A 13,242-nucleotide genomic window follows, 5' to 3' on the forward strand; every position below is an offset into this window, starting at 1 on the left:
ATCTACTATAACTAACAAATATTTGTTTCTACCAATTTTTGGTAATTCTGTGAAATCCACTTGGATTCTTTCAAATGGTCGGTATGAGATTGGCCGACCTCCCCAATTGGTTTGCCGAAAATTCGCTCTGTTTACCTTTTGGCATATCACACATCCCTGTACCTCTTGCTTTGCGAGCTCGAAGATTCCTTTACACCCGAAGAATTTTAAAAATTGTTCCGCCAATGCCCTGGTCCCCCAATGGGTTTGTGCATGTAGTCTTTTGAGTATTCCTTTTGCTATTCCCTTTGGGACCAGCTCCCTCCCGTCAGGTAACCACCATTTACCCTCTTTGAAATGTCCACCTACCTTTTTGAAGTCTTCCTGCTCCTTTTCTGAAGGAAGCACTGAAACCTCTGGAGGTTCCCTTGGGGCTAGCTCAGAAATACTTACGGTCAACAATGCCGCTCTTTTCGCCTCTTTATCCGCTAAATTGTTTCCCCTTGTATGGAATTGTCGTCCGGTCTGGTGTCCTTTTACATGAACCACAGATATCTCCTGTGGCTCTCTGACTGCTTCTAAAATTTGTTTGATTATTTCTTCGTGTATCAATCCTTTTCCTTTGGTGTTGATCAAACCCCTTTCTTCCCAAATTTTCCCAAAAGTATGCACTATCCCAAATGCATACCTCGAATCTGTATAGATGGTTCCCCTTTTTCCCTTCAAGCCCTTGAGGGCTCTTAGGAGAGCAAAGAGTTCACACGCCTGTGCTGACCAATTTGCCTTTAGGGGACCCGATTCTACAGTCTGTCCTGTTATGCCATTTATGATGGCATATCCTGATTTACGTTTTCCTTCTACCATCCTTGAGGAGCCATCGATGAACCATTTTTCTCCTCCTTCCCATTCCTGATCCTCCAGATCGGGTCTTACTTTAGTCTGTAATTCTACTGCTTCAATGCAATTATGAAGTAGCTTACCTGTCGGTTCCCCATACAAAAATTGTGCAGGGTTTTGTGCAGAGGTCGTCCTTAATTCCAGTCCTGGCGAGCTGATTAACATGGCTTCATATTTCAGAAGCCTTGAATCTGTCAACCATTTCTCTGCTCTTTGCTGTAAGATGTTTCTTACGTCATGGGGGGTATAAACTATCAGGGGAGCTCCAAACGTTACCTTTTTGGCTTCCCCAACCAACAGTGCTACTGCCACAATTGCTTGTAGACACGTAGGCCAGCCCCGACTGACTGGATCTAGGATTTTGGACAATAACCCTATGGGTTTCTTCTTTTCTGCCCATTCCTGGGTCAAAACTCCCTGTGCTGTTTGTCCACTTATATCAACAAACAGTTGAAACTCTTTACTTATGTCTGGTACTGTTAGAACTGGAGCAGTGACGAGGGCATTCTTTAGTTCCTGAAATTTAATTTCGTCTTGCCCTGTCCATTTTAATCGATCTGTATTTAGCCTTTCATACAGAAATTTCACCTTTTCGCTGTATCCTTCAATCCACTGTCTGCAGTATCCCATGAGCCCTAAAAATTGCCTAATTTGTCTCTTGGTTTGTGGGGCAGGAAGTTCAAGAATTCCCACCACACTCTCGGGATCTAATTTCTTTTTCCCTTGCGATATCCAGTGTCCAAGATATTTTACTTCGGGCTCTGTGAATTGCAGCTTGGATTTAGATACTTTCAACCCTTTTTGTCCCAGAAAATTCAGCAGGGAAATGGTACATTTCTTCACCTGCTCCTCCGTGATTCCGGCGATTAGCAAATCGTCTACATATTGTAATAGTTTTGTCCCCTCCTCTGGAGTGAATTGAGTGAGTAGTTGCTCTAAGGCTTGTCCGAACAAGTTCGGAGATTCGACGAATCCTTGTGGAAGGACCGTCCACCGCAATTGCTGATTTCGATTGGTATCTGGGTCCTCCCACTGGAAAGCGAAAAAATTCCTACTCCCTTCATCCAAAGGACATGTCCAGAATGCATCTTTTAAATCAATTACACTATACCATACATCCTCTGGTGAGAGTCTGTTTAGTAGAGTGTAAGGATTTGCTACCACCGGAAACCTGGTTCGGGTTCTAGCATTTACAGCTCTCAAGTCCTGAACCAATCGGAAGTTCCCATAGGCTTTCTTTACTGCCAGGATGGGGGTGTTATGTTGGGACATGCAGGGTTCGAGGGTGCCTCCTTTGAGCAGTTCGTCAATTATTAATTTCAAACCCTTCCTCCCTTCTGCTGGGATGGGGTATTGTCTGATCCTTATTGGATTCTCTGGGTTTTCAATTTCAATTTTGATGGGGGTAATATCTAATTTCCCCACTTCCCCTTTTGAGTGCCATACTCGGGGATCGATTTCCTTTTCATCCTTTGAAGTTAAATGTAATATTTTTACTACCAATTCTGAATTTTTCACAACGATATTTATTCCTAAAGCTATAATCATATCTCTTCCTAATAAATTGTAGTCTGCTTCTTCCACAAGCAACAAATTCCCTAAACATATCTTATTTTCCGACTCAATTTCCACCTCTTTGATTACCGAGACTTTAAATGGATCTCCCTTTGCGCCAATTACAACTACTTTTTCTTTACTCGTTTCACACCCTATAGGTAACTTCTGCAGGGTGCTTCTTTCAGCCCCGGTATCAACCAGGAAACTCATTTCCTGGCGGTGGGGACCTACCTTCAGTTTTATCAAGGGCTCTTTTGCTGTTACTGTCCCCATTTGAAAGAGCCCAAGACTTCCCTAATCTTCCTTAAATATTTGTTCATCTTTTATTCGTTTCCTGCAGTCCCTTTTTATGTGTCCTACTTTCTTACAGTAGAAACACTCTGGAGGATCCTTTCGAGAAGGAGTTTCCTCCTTCTGAGATCCTTTTTGTTTCTTAGGTATTGATTTACCTTGTTTCTGTTCTTGTTTTTGAACTTCCTTTACTGCAGCCACTAATATTTTGGCTTGAAGTTTCTGTTTTTCGTCTTCTCTTCTCATATAAACCTTCTGAGCTTCCCTTAGAAGCTCTTGGAGATTCTTCTCCTGCCACCCATCAATTTTCTCAAGCTTTTTCCGAATATCCTCCCATGATTTAGCCACAAACTGCGTTTTAAGCAGGACTTCCCCCACCGGAGAGCTGGGATCAGTCCCGGAGTAAATCTGCAGACTTCTCCGCAGCCTTTCTAACCATTCGGTGGGGGATTCTTCCTTTCTTTGGCATTCCCCAAATACTTTGCTTATGTTTTGTCCCCTGGGGACCGCCTCTCTTATTCCCTGCACGATGATATTCCTTAAATCTATCAGGCTCCTTCTTCCTTCCTCGGTCTGGGCACTCCAACTCGGGCTCACACTCGGCCACTTTTGGTCGCCGGGTGTTCCCTGCGGGTGACGCCTTTCCCAATCTCTGATGCCTGCCTGCTTAATCATCTCTCTCTCCTCCTGGTTAAACAGGGATCTCAGGATGGCCATGAGATCTTCATAGGTGTAGATACTACTTCCTAGAAAATCGTCTAACCTTTCGGCCACCCCAAATGGGTCATCCAGCAACCGCCCCATTTCTTTCTTGAATGCTCGTACATCCCCTGAGTTAAGGGGTACATTCACAAATCCAATTATTCCGGGGGCGGTTGGCACTTCCCTGAGAGGGAACATTCGATGCCCATTTTCTGTCTCTCCCCATTCTCCATTCCCTATTTTTGATTTCCACCGAGTCCTGCTTGCAGGAGGGGAACTGGAGTTTGCGGGAGTTTTTCCCCTCATTGCTTGCGGAAAGTCCGCCGCAGCTAGGTGACTCAGAGGGGTTTTTTCTGATACTTTTGGTGGTCCCGGCTGTGATGGCCGGACCGGTATTTGTGGAGGGGGTAAACCCCATCCTTGCACCAACACCGACTCTGGAGAGGGTGCGGTGGCTGGGGTTTCTGCAGGTGGGGGGGTAGTGAGGGTTTCCGGCACCACTCCCGGTATTTGAGGAGAGCGTGCTCCTGCCAGTTGCCCTAAGGAACCCTCGGGTGCTGAAGGCACTACTTGATCCATCACCGAAGGCTCTACTGGCCCGCGGTACGGAGGGGGTAAGTGATCCAGGGGTTCCCAGGTTTCTGTCTTATGTTCGTTTTTCTGTTTCATTGGAAACAGCCGCACTCTGGTATTTAACCAGAGTTTGGCATATTCTTTCTCCTCAGCGTCTGACGAGACCTTTTTCTCTATGTGTGCGAGTAACTCTCTGCACGTCCATCTATCAAATGTCCCCAATACTGGCCAAGTGAGACAGTTTCTTAATTCCTGTCCTCCCCAAATCTCGGCACAGTAATAAATCATCTTTGCTTTGGATTTCTCTCGTCTTTCGGGACAGCTTTCCCAATTTCTCAACATCCACCCTAAAGGACTCTCCGGTGGGATGTCTAACAATTGTTCTGGTTCCTCCGAGGGGCCTTTTTCGTTATTCAATTTTTGCATTCTGCTTTTCCTCTGCCCCATGTTTCTTAAGATTCTCACCTGCTCTGCGTTGTGTTCTTCCTTCTCGTTTCTGAAAGTCCAAGGTAGCGCTAATACTTACCTCTCGGTTAGCTGTACCAGGGTTTTCTGAGTGCTCCGGCTTTCTAGATCTTTTGGCTGAGAGAGTTTACCAGTTCCAGAGCTCGATCGGACGTTCCTTCCTCTCTCAGCCCCCTTTTTGATCGGTCCCCTGAGACTCCCTTTAGTCTCAGGCTTTACAAGTAAGGAAAGAGAGACCCTTTCACACAGAATCGCTTCCTTCGCGGCCGATCCAATTCCCTCGTGGGAGGATGGAAACGCGGCCTTGAAGTCCACACTCGCTTCGTGACCAGGTCACGTCTCTCAAAAACTCGTCCGATCACCCGCTCAACCTCACAGTACTTACAGCAATTTCCTGCGAGGGCGTCTTCGTGCACGTATGACTTTTTATGAGCTACCAAGCCGCGGCTTTCCCGAAGGCTCCTCGCCTTCCCGAGCTCTCTGGATCCGTTTCCTCTTTATTATGGTTTTTTCCTCAGCCTAAATTTGGTTCGGCAATCGGAGCGAACTGCGGAGGGTCTCTGCTCCCCAGGCCGCTGAAATCAGCGGGGGTACCCCCCTGGACAGCGAGATTCTCCCACAGTTTCTTCCGATCCGAGTCACGGCACCAATCTGTTATAAATGCAACGGCAGATTAAGGATAAAAAAGATAAATTTATTATAAATTAACAAACAGCAAAAAAAACAGTTCCCAAATCCACGTTCGAGGGTTCTTCGGCCTGGGTTTTTATAGAGATTTTGTGTCCCCAGGCTAGAATTCCAATTAGTTTCCATTCACCAAGTGTCCCTGATTGTCAGGTGAATGGATTTCCTGGCCTGGAAGATTGAGTTAGTAAGTGTCCGGGCAGAGTCTCCTCAAATGCAAAGTGATTCTGTATGTATTTTAACATATTTCATCACAGCAGAGTCGAGGGATCCGGGCCAGTGCCGATGGATATCTCGGAGGAGTTGTTTCCTCTTTGTCCTTCTTGATTGAGTTACTCTAGCATAGGTTTGGCGGGTGGGGTGTTCAATTTTAGCAACGACCATCTTCCTGAGACTTGTCCCTTTTGTTTCACTTGATTGTCTCCGGCAGAAGTCGGCCGGGCGTTGCCCAGGTCCGGAGGTAGACTTTCAGGCTAGCTCTTTGTCCCTATGATGGTCTTTGTCCTGTCTTTTCCTCCAAGTTGATGTGCCTGCCGGGGTTCGTTATCTGGGTGGATTTTGCAATCTGTAACTTTGGAAGAGAAATCCTGCCTCGACCTGGAGGAGGATTTCTCATTCCATATTTTCATTATTTACAATTACATATACTTTATTTAAACCTTTTCTTTCGAATTTTTATTCATCCAATTCTTTATTACAACGGCTACTGACTGCTTTATCCCAATTCGGAGTAAGTACAACCAAAATACAGTCAGTAATCACTACAGGTTTTTCCACTTTCTCTTTCCACGCGCTGAGCGCCAAGAACTGTATTTGTCCTAGTTTAGGGCAAATTTGCGATAAAAAGTCTAAATGGGGGTTTTTCCAGGGGAGAAAAAATTCAAATGACCCCTCCCCCTTAACTGGTCCGGGAAAGGAAAAAAAAATTTCTTTGGAGAGAAGTGGAAAAAGCTGTTTATTTAACAGAAATTGAATAATATTAAATAATAAAACCTTTTGCTGTTCGATGGGATGGCAAATCCAGGAAGAAAAGTCCTTTTCATGTGGTGTAGCTCGGCTCGCTCAGGTTCTTATCAGTCCCTCCGGCGCTGGAAAGTGCCGAGGCCCAGGCCCCGGTGGGCCACAGGCGTGAGCTCCCGGGGTTTGGCTGGGTGTTTTTCAGTCCAGAACAGGTTTGCACAGATCCAGGAAAGGAAACAAAGATCCAGGGAACTCTTCTGCCTCAGCTAGCTAAATCTAACTAAAAACCAGAGAGAAGCTCTGTCCTGCGGTGTATCCGTGCTGCAGACACCACAGTCCAGGAGCCGGGTGTGGGGGAGTGATGTTTTTCTTTAACAAAACCTGAGCGTTTCTTCTTGCTCCCCATCGCTCTCAGAGCCAGTCTTAAAGGTGCAGAACTTAATATATAACATAAACTGGACGATTGGGGATACCAGTATCATAAAGTCACCCCAGGACAAGGTTTGAGCCAGTGTGGACAACCTTGCTCCATATTCCCCAACCCCATCCTCTGTATCCTCCCTCACCTGGGACCTGCTTTGCTTGGAGAGCTGCCTGCACTCAGGAAAGAGAGGTTTTTCCCTTTTTTTTTTTTAAGCAATCTGACACTCCTAAGTTCCATTGTTGAAAACAGACACACTCCACAAGTGTGTGTCAGCCCAAGGTGCCACCAAGGAGGTTCCCCTTCCCCAAGGCAAGGAATGTTTGAGACCTTTGCACTCCTTGACTGAGGCCCTGCAGTGTCACAGAGGCCCCTGGGTTCCAGGAGGTTCTGCACTGTCCCAGTGGATATTTGGCTCCATGGAGCCCCACGGTGTCACAATGCTCTTTTTGGTTCCACCAGGCCCTGATCTGTCACAATGGGCTTTTGGTTCCATGAGGTTCCGTCCTCAGCAATGGTCTCTGTAGTTCCAAAGTGTCACAAGGGCCCCTTGGTTCCAGGAGGTTCATTGGTGTCACCATGGTCCCTTGGCTCCATCAGGCATCCCAATGTCACAAGGGCCCCTTGGTTCCAGGAGGTTCATTGGTGTCACCATGGTCCCTTGGCTCCATCAGGCATCCCAATGTCACAAGGGCCCCTTGGTTCCAGCAGGTTCCTGGAGCAGGACTTCCCCTGGGCCACAGAAGGGCTCTTCTGCTCTGTCCAGCAGCTGGGGCCATAACTCAGGGCATCTCCCCCTCACAGCAACTGGGGAGATAACCCAGGCCACACATCTGTCCTGTCCTGACTTCTCTCTGCTGCCAGGAGCTGCAGATCCCAGCTGCCCAGAAACATCTTGCCTTGAGAGCAGCCTGAAGGGAGATGAGCCTTGGATTCTGGACTGACACACACTTCACTTTACAAACTAGAAAAGCTACACAAAACTTGCACAAAGCACAACTCTTCTGCATCGCCCCTGGAAACGGGCAGGGCTTCTGTGCCAAGCCTGGATGCATCTTGGTGCTTCCTTTCTGGAAGCTGAGGGAAAGAAAGGGCTCCAGGTGTGCTCCACCATCAATTGGGTGCTGAGTTCCATTGACTCCTAATCTGTGCCAGCTCTTCACGAGCTGTAATATAGGGAACTTGATTGTGCCCTGTGTTTGTATCCACTAGCACTTCTTTGAGTTATCCTGTGGAGGAAGCAGTCTGTTTAAAGTCTCTTGTCTGTTAATCTGGAGTCCATTCAGTAAATAATTCATTTTCTAATAGACCTAATGGGCCATTCTAAAGAACTTGGGAGCAAGAGCAATTTGCGGTGCAGGTGGCCTGAAACAGAGCTCCTGCCAGAAACCTGAGCATAAGGCAGGACTTGGCTAAACTTTCTCTCCATTTGTAACAACATATTTTCTTAAAATAAATACAAAGATAGAAGATTTTTTTTCTCATTTATTCTTTTCCTGTTTATACACTGATATCAGCAATCCCCAGTTGATATTGATCCCCAGCACCTCCTCCTGCACTCTGAATAGATGTGAAAATCAAGACACTTCATGGCTGACAATCCATCAGACTTTGTCCCTACCTCCACACCACCAATTCCCTCATCCAAGCCCTGGCACTCAGAGCAGCCTTGTGCAAATCTGAGCTCCCTCCCCTCCAGGCTGTGCCTGCAGCTTTCAGCTCCTTGGCTCCAACTCCCACCTGCTTTCCTTGCAGAAGGAGCTGCCCCAGACACAGAGGGATGTTCATTCCTTGTCAGCAAACAAAGCAAGGGAAGGCACAGCTCCATCCAAACAAAAGTCATTCCTGTGCTGGATATTCAATCCACTTTGCACAGCAGACAGTCTCAGTGCAATGGAAAACACCTTCTGTGCCCAGCACAGGTGCCAAGATGCCCCAAAGGCTCCGTGCCCCGATTCTGCCCAGATTTGCTCTTTGCACACACGAGGCACACGCTGAAGTCACGAGCTGCCTCCATGGCCAGAGGGAGGAAAAGAGAGAAAGTGGCTGAAGAGCTCTCTTGTGCAGAGCCACAGCTGCACTAATCCCAAACTGCTGGGATTGCTCCCAGCAACTTGATCCAACAGCCTCTGCAGCATCTGTTCCCCGGCTCAAAATCTGTCTGGATGGGCAGGCGCGAGGAGTGCTGGGGAATGGAGCCACATCCAGGGGTGTCCCCAGGGCTCAGGGCTGGGGCCAGCTCAGTTCAATCTCTTTATTGCTGCTCTGGCCCAGGGCACCCAGGGCACCCTCAGGCAGCTGCCAGGGGAGCCCAAGCTGGGCTGTGTGGGAAATGCAGGCACAGAGAGCTCTCAGGGCCTTGAGCATACAGGCCCAGAGACAGAGATGGACACAGAGTTTGACCTGAGACCACGGGGAAGGCTTGGGGCTTTACAACAATGAACCTATACAAACATGAAGTAAAAATAGAAGCATGTAATTTAGGTCAAATTATGTTTGAAACGTGCTTTCAGCAAGTAGAAATATGCTTTCTAGAAGTGAATAAATATGTTAACCAAGATAATAGAGATTTTGAAGTTTCACATATAACCTGTTATAAAGTCAGTAAGGAAATACAGACACAACAATGTAAGTTTCTGTAGTGTTCTATCATTGGATAAGACACATTGCAGCAGTATGTGAGACAAAGCAATTGATGATTGGTTTATTAAGATGCTGCTGAGCTTTTGTGTGACCTCTTGATTGGTTAAAAAGTGTATAAAAATATTGTAACTAGAATTTAGGTGGTTTCTGAGGTGATGCATTGAATGTAACACCTTTAGTGTCTCACCCTTGGATGAGGCTGATGGACTATGCAATAAAATACCTTTTGTAACATCACTCAGTTGGCCCTGTGTGCTCTGATCCCAATAGTCCTTTTCCTCATCTTTGGGAACCTTATCTCCCCAATAAGGAATGGGGGTTGTCCTTACTTAACCTCCTTTGCCATTAATGTATTGGTAACATTATTTTTATTTTCCTTCACAGAAGCAGCCAGGTTAAGTCCTAATTGAGCTTTCACCTCTCTCATTTCCTTTCTGCATGACCTAAAGACATCCCTGAATATTTCCTGCCCCCCTGTCCAAGGGTGATGTATCCATGATCTTTCCTGAGTTCCTGGAAAAAGCTCCATGCCCAGCCAGGCCAGGCATTTTCCTCACTCATTCATCTTTTGGCACACAGGGACAGGCTGCTCCTTCCCCCTTAAGTTTACTTTCCTGAGGTGTGTCCATCCTTCCTGGTCCCCTTTGTTTTTAAGGGCTGTTTCCCTTACAAAAATCAGAACCTGATTCAGTTCTCCCCAAATCTGCATCCTGAATTGGCCAAAGTCTGCCCTCCATAATTCCAGTGCAGAAGTTTTGTTGCTGCCCCTCCTTCTGTCCCAGAATATTGAAAACTCGATTATTCCATGGTCACTGTACCCCAGGCAGCCTCTGACCACCACATCTCCCAGCAGCCCTTCTCTGCCTGTGAACAGCAGGAGACACAGCTTTCCTTGGCACTGGGAGTGTGCCCAAAATTTCCTAAAATCAAAACTGCTCAGCACCAATGCAGCATTGAGAAGCAGCATTCTTTATGTGGCTGGATGCTCGGGGGGACAGCTCCTCCCAAAGCCGGGCATGCTGAGCACAGGGAAGTTTCTGTTTCTGTTCTGTATTTTGCACACCCCCATTCATTGATTGTCCCAGACTAAACAGACATATGGTAATCATGAGCCCAAAATGATGAACATATTTCCCCTCCCCTTTCCACATGCATTCTTCTGTGCTGGGGTCTCTCTGCTGGTCCCTGCTGGGGCTGGAGCCCAATGTTCCAGTGGGCCTGGCTGAGCTGGCAGGACACTGAGGCTGGAGAACTTCCAGTTCCCCTCCTTCCACCATGGGCATTGTGTGGTGTCCGTGGGCCAGTGGGTTTGGAGAAGGAGCAGTGTGTGCTCACCTGGGGTAGACAATTGATCATCTGGTGACATGAGGTGACAGAGTGGACCGTGACATCACAGAGTGGGTTAGGTGAGGTCACTGAGCAGCTATGACATCATGGGCTATATCTGTGACATCACAGATCTGGCTGTGACATCACAGGGTGGAGGACTGATATCATAAAGCTGGCTGTGACATTACGATGTGGCTGTTTGACATCACAGAGTGGTTTGTGACATCAGAAACCAGTTGTGTGACATCACAGAGCAGGCTGTGACATTACAGGGTGGAGGTCTGACATCATAGAACAGGCAGTGACATCACAGAGAAGGCTGTTATATCACAGATCTGTCTGTGACATCAAAGAATTCACTGTGACATTACAATGTGGCTGTGTGACATCACAGAGTGGTTTGTGACGTTAGAGACCAGTTGTGTGACGTCAAAGAGCAGGCTGTGACATCACAGAACAGGCTTTGACATCACGGATCTGGCTGTGACAACACAGAATGTGCTGTGACATCATCGAGTAAATTGTGACATCACAGAATTCACTGTGACATTATAATGTGGCTGTGTGACATGAGAGAGCGGTTTGTGACATCAGAGACCAATTGTATGATGTCACAGAGCAGGCTGTGACATCACAGGGTGGAGGTCTGACATCATAGAGCTGGCGGTGACATCTCAGAATACGCTGTGACAACATAGACAAGTTGTGCGACATCACAGAGCAGGCTGTGAAATCACAGAGCTGGCTGTGACTTCACCGATTTGGCTGTGACATCACCCTCTGGCTGTGTGACATCACAGAGGGGTTTGTGACATCACAGAACAGGCTGTGATATCACGGGGTAGAGATCTGACATCATAGAGCAGGCTGTGACATTATAATGTGGCTGTGTGTCATCACAGAGTGGTTTGTAACATCAGAGACCAGTTGTGTGATGTCAGAGAGCAGGCTGTGACGTCACATTGTGGGTTATGTGAGGTCACTGAGCAGCTATGACATCATAGGCTGTCTCTGTGACATCACAGACATGGCTGTGACATCACAGGGTAGAGATCTGACATCACAGAGGTGGTTGTGACATCATGGATTTGGATGTGTGACATCACAGAGTGGTTTGTGACATCAGAGACCAGTTGTGTGATATCACAGAGCAGGCTGTGACATCACAGATCTGGCTGTTACATCACAGATCTGACTGTGACATCACAGAATGCTCTGTGACGTCATAGTCCATTTCTGTGACATCACAGAGCGGACTGTGACGTCACAGAGGTGGCTATGACATTACAATGTGTCTGTGTGACATCACTGAGTGGTTTCTGTCTTAATAGACCAGTTGCGTGAGGTCACAGAGCAGGCTGTGACATCACAGGGTGGAGGTGTGACATCACAGATTTGGATGCGACATCACAGAGCAGGGTGTGACATCACAGAATTTGCTGTGAAATAACAATGTGGCTCTGTGACATCGCAGAGTGATTTGTGACATCAGAGATCAGGTATGTGACATCACAGTGCAGGCTGTGACATCACAGACTTGTCTTAGACATCACAGAGCTGGCTGTGACATCACAGTGTGGAGGTGTGACATCACAGTGCAGGCTATGACGTCACAGAATTCACTGTGACATAACAATGTGTCTCTGTGACATCACAGAGTGATTTGTAACATCAGAGACCAGTTGTGTGATGTCACAGAGCAGGCTGTGACATCACAGGGTGGAGATTGACATCATAGAAATGGCTGTGACATCACAGATTTGGATGTGACATCATAGAGCAGGGTGTGACATTACAATGTGGCTGTGTGACATCCCAGAGTGGTTTGTGACATCACAGAGCAGTTGTGTGACGTCACAGAGCAGGCTGTGACATCACAGGGGGCTGTGTGATGTCACTGCGTTGGTCACTCTGGCCCAGCCCCCCCTCACACTGACCCCCCCAGAGAAGTCCAACACTGTCCATGCCCAGTGGGGTCCCCTGTCCCCCGCTGTCCCCCCGGTGCTCCTGGAGCCACAGCCTAAGGATGTTGCACAGGATCCAGCCCAGAGCCTGGCACGGGGACAAGGGGCCGGGGCTGTGTGAGCAGGACATCAAGGACATGCATGATCCCGGTCCCTGGGGCCTGGCTTGGGTTCCCCAGGGCAGGAAAGATGTCTGGCAGCTGCAGCAGGCTCACGCCAGGGCCTCCAAGCTGGGGCTGCAGCCCTTGGGCTGTGAGGAGAGGCTGAGGGAGCTGGGCTTGTCCAGCCCGCAGCAGGGAAGGCTCAGCGGCTCCTCATCCCAGCCTGGCACTGCCGCCCAGGAGCTGATGGAGAACACAGAGCCAGGCTCTTCACCGGGGGCTGGCCAGAGACAAAAGACAATGGGGGCAAGGGGAAAGAGGGGACAGCAGCCAGGACAGCAGGAAACCTTTGTTCCCATGGCCTCAGCCAGGTGCTGACATGCTGCCCCCTCCCTGTTCTTTGCCATTTGCCAATCCACACCAAATCAAGCCTTGAACCACCTGCTCTGGGCCTGCTGCTGACACCTTGGGCTCCAGACTTGCTGAGATCCTTTCCCATTCAGCTCTCGGATGATCCTGGGACAATGCTGGTCCCTGTTTGAGACTGGAGCAGAGCAGATGGGACAGGAGCCCTCCAGGGCTGTAGGGCACCTGCAGCTTGTGAGGTGCACGAGCACATCTCATCAGCTGGGTCAGTTGAGTACTTTTAAAAAATGTCAAAGTTTTCCCACCAGGA

At 48.0% G+C, this 13,242-nt stretch overlaps 1 long non-coding RNA gene across 1 annotated transcript; it reads right to left on the bottom strand.

Annotated features, from left to right (window-relative positions):
- Nucleotides 1-2,270: 2,270 nt before the first annotated feature.
- On the bottom strand, nt 2,271-6,904 carry LOC147649056 (uncharacterized). Its single transcript, XR_015279697.1, has 3 exons — nt 6,675-6,904; nt 6,142-6,388; nt 2,271-5,115 (listed from the first exon to the last, which is right to left on the bottom strand). It is a non-coding gene; the product is annotated as an uncharacterized LOC147649056 (long non-coding RNA).
- Between the last annotated feature and the right edge of the window lie 6,338 nt (nt 6,905-13,242).

This window comes from Cyanistes caeruleus, chromosome 28 (assembly GCF_971803275.1).
Source record: "Cyanistes caeruleus chromosome 28, bCyaCae1.hap1.1, whole genome shotgun sequence".
Taxonomy (NCBI): Eukaryota; Metazoa; Chordata; class Aves; order Passeriformes; family Paridae; genus Cyanistes; species Cyanistes caeruleus.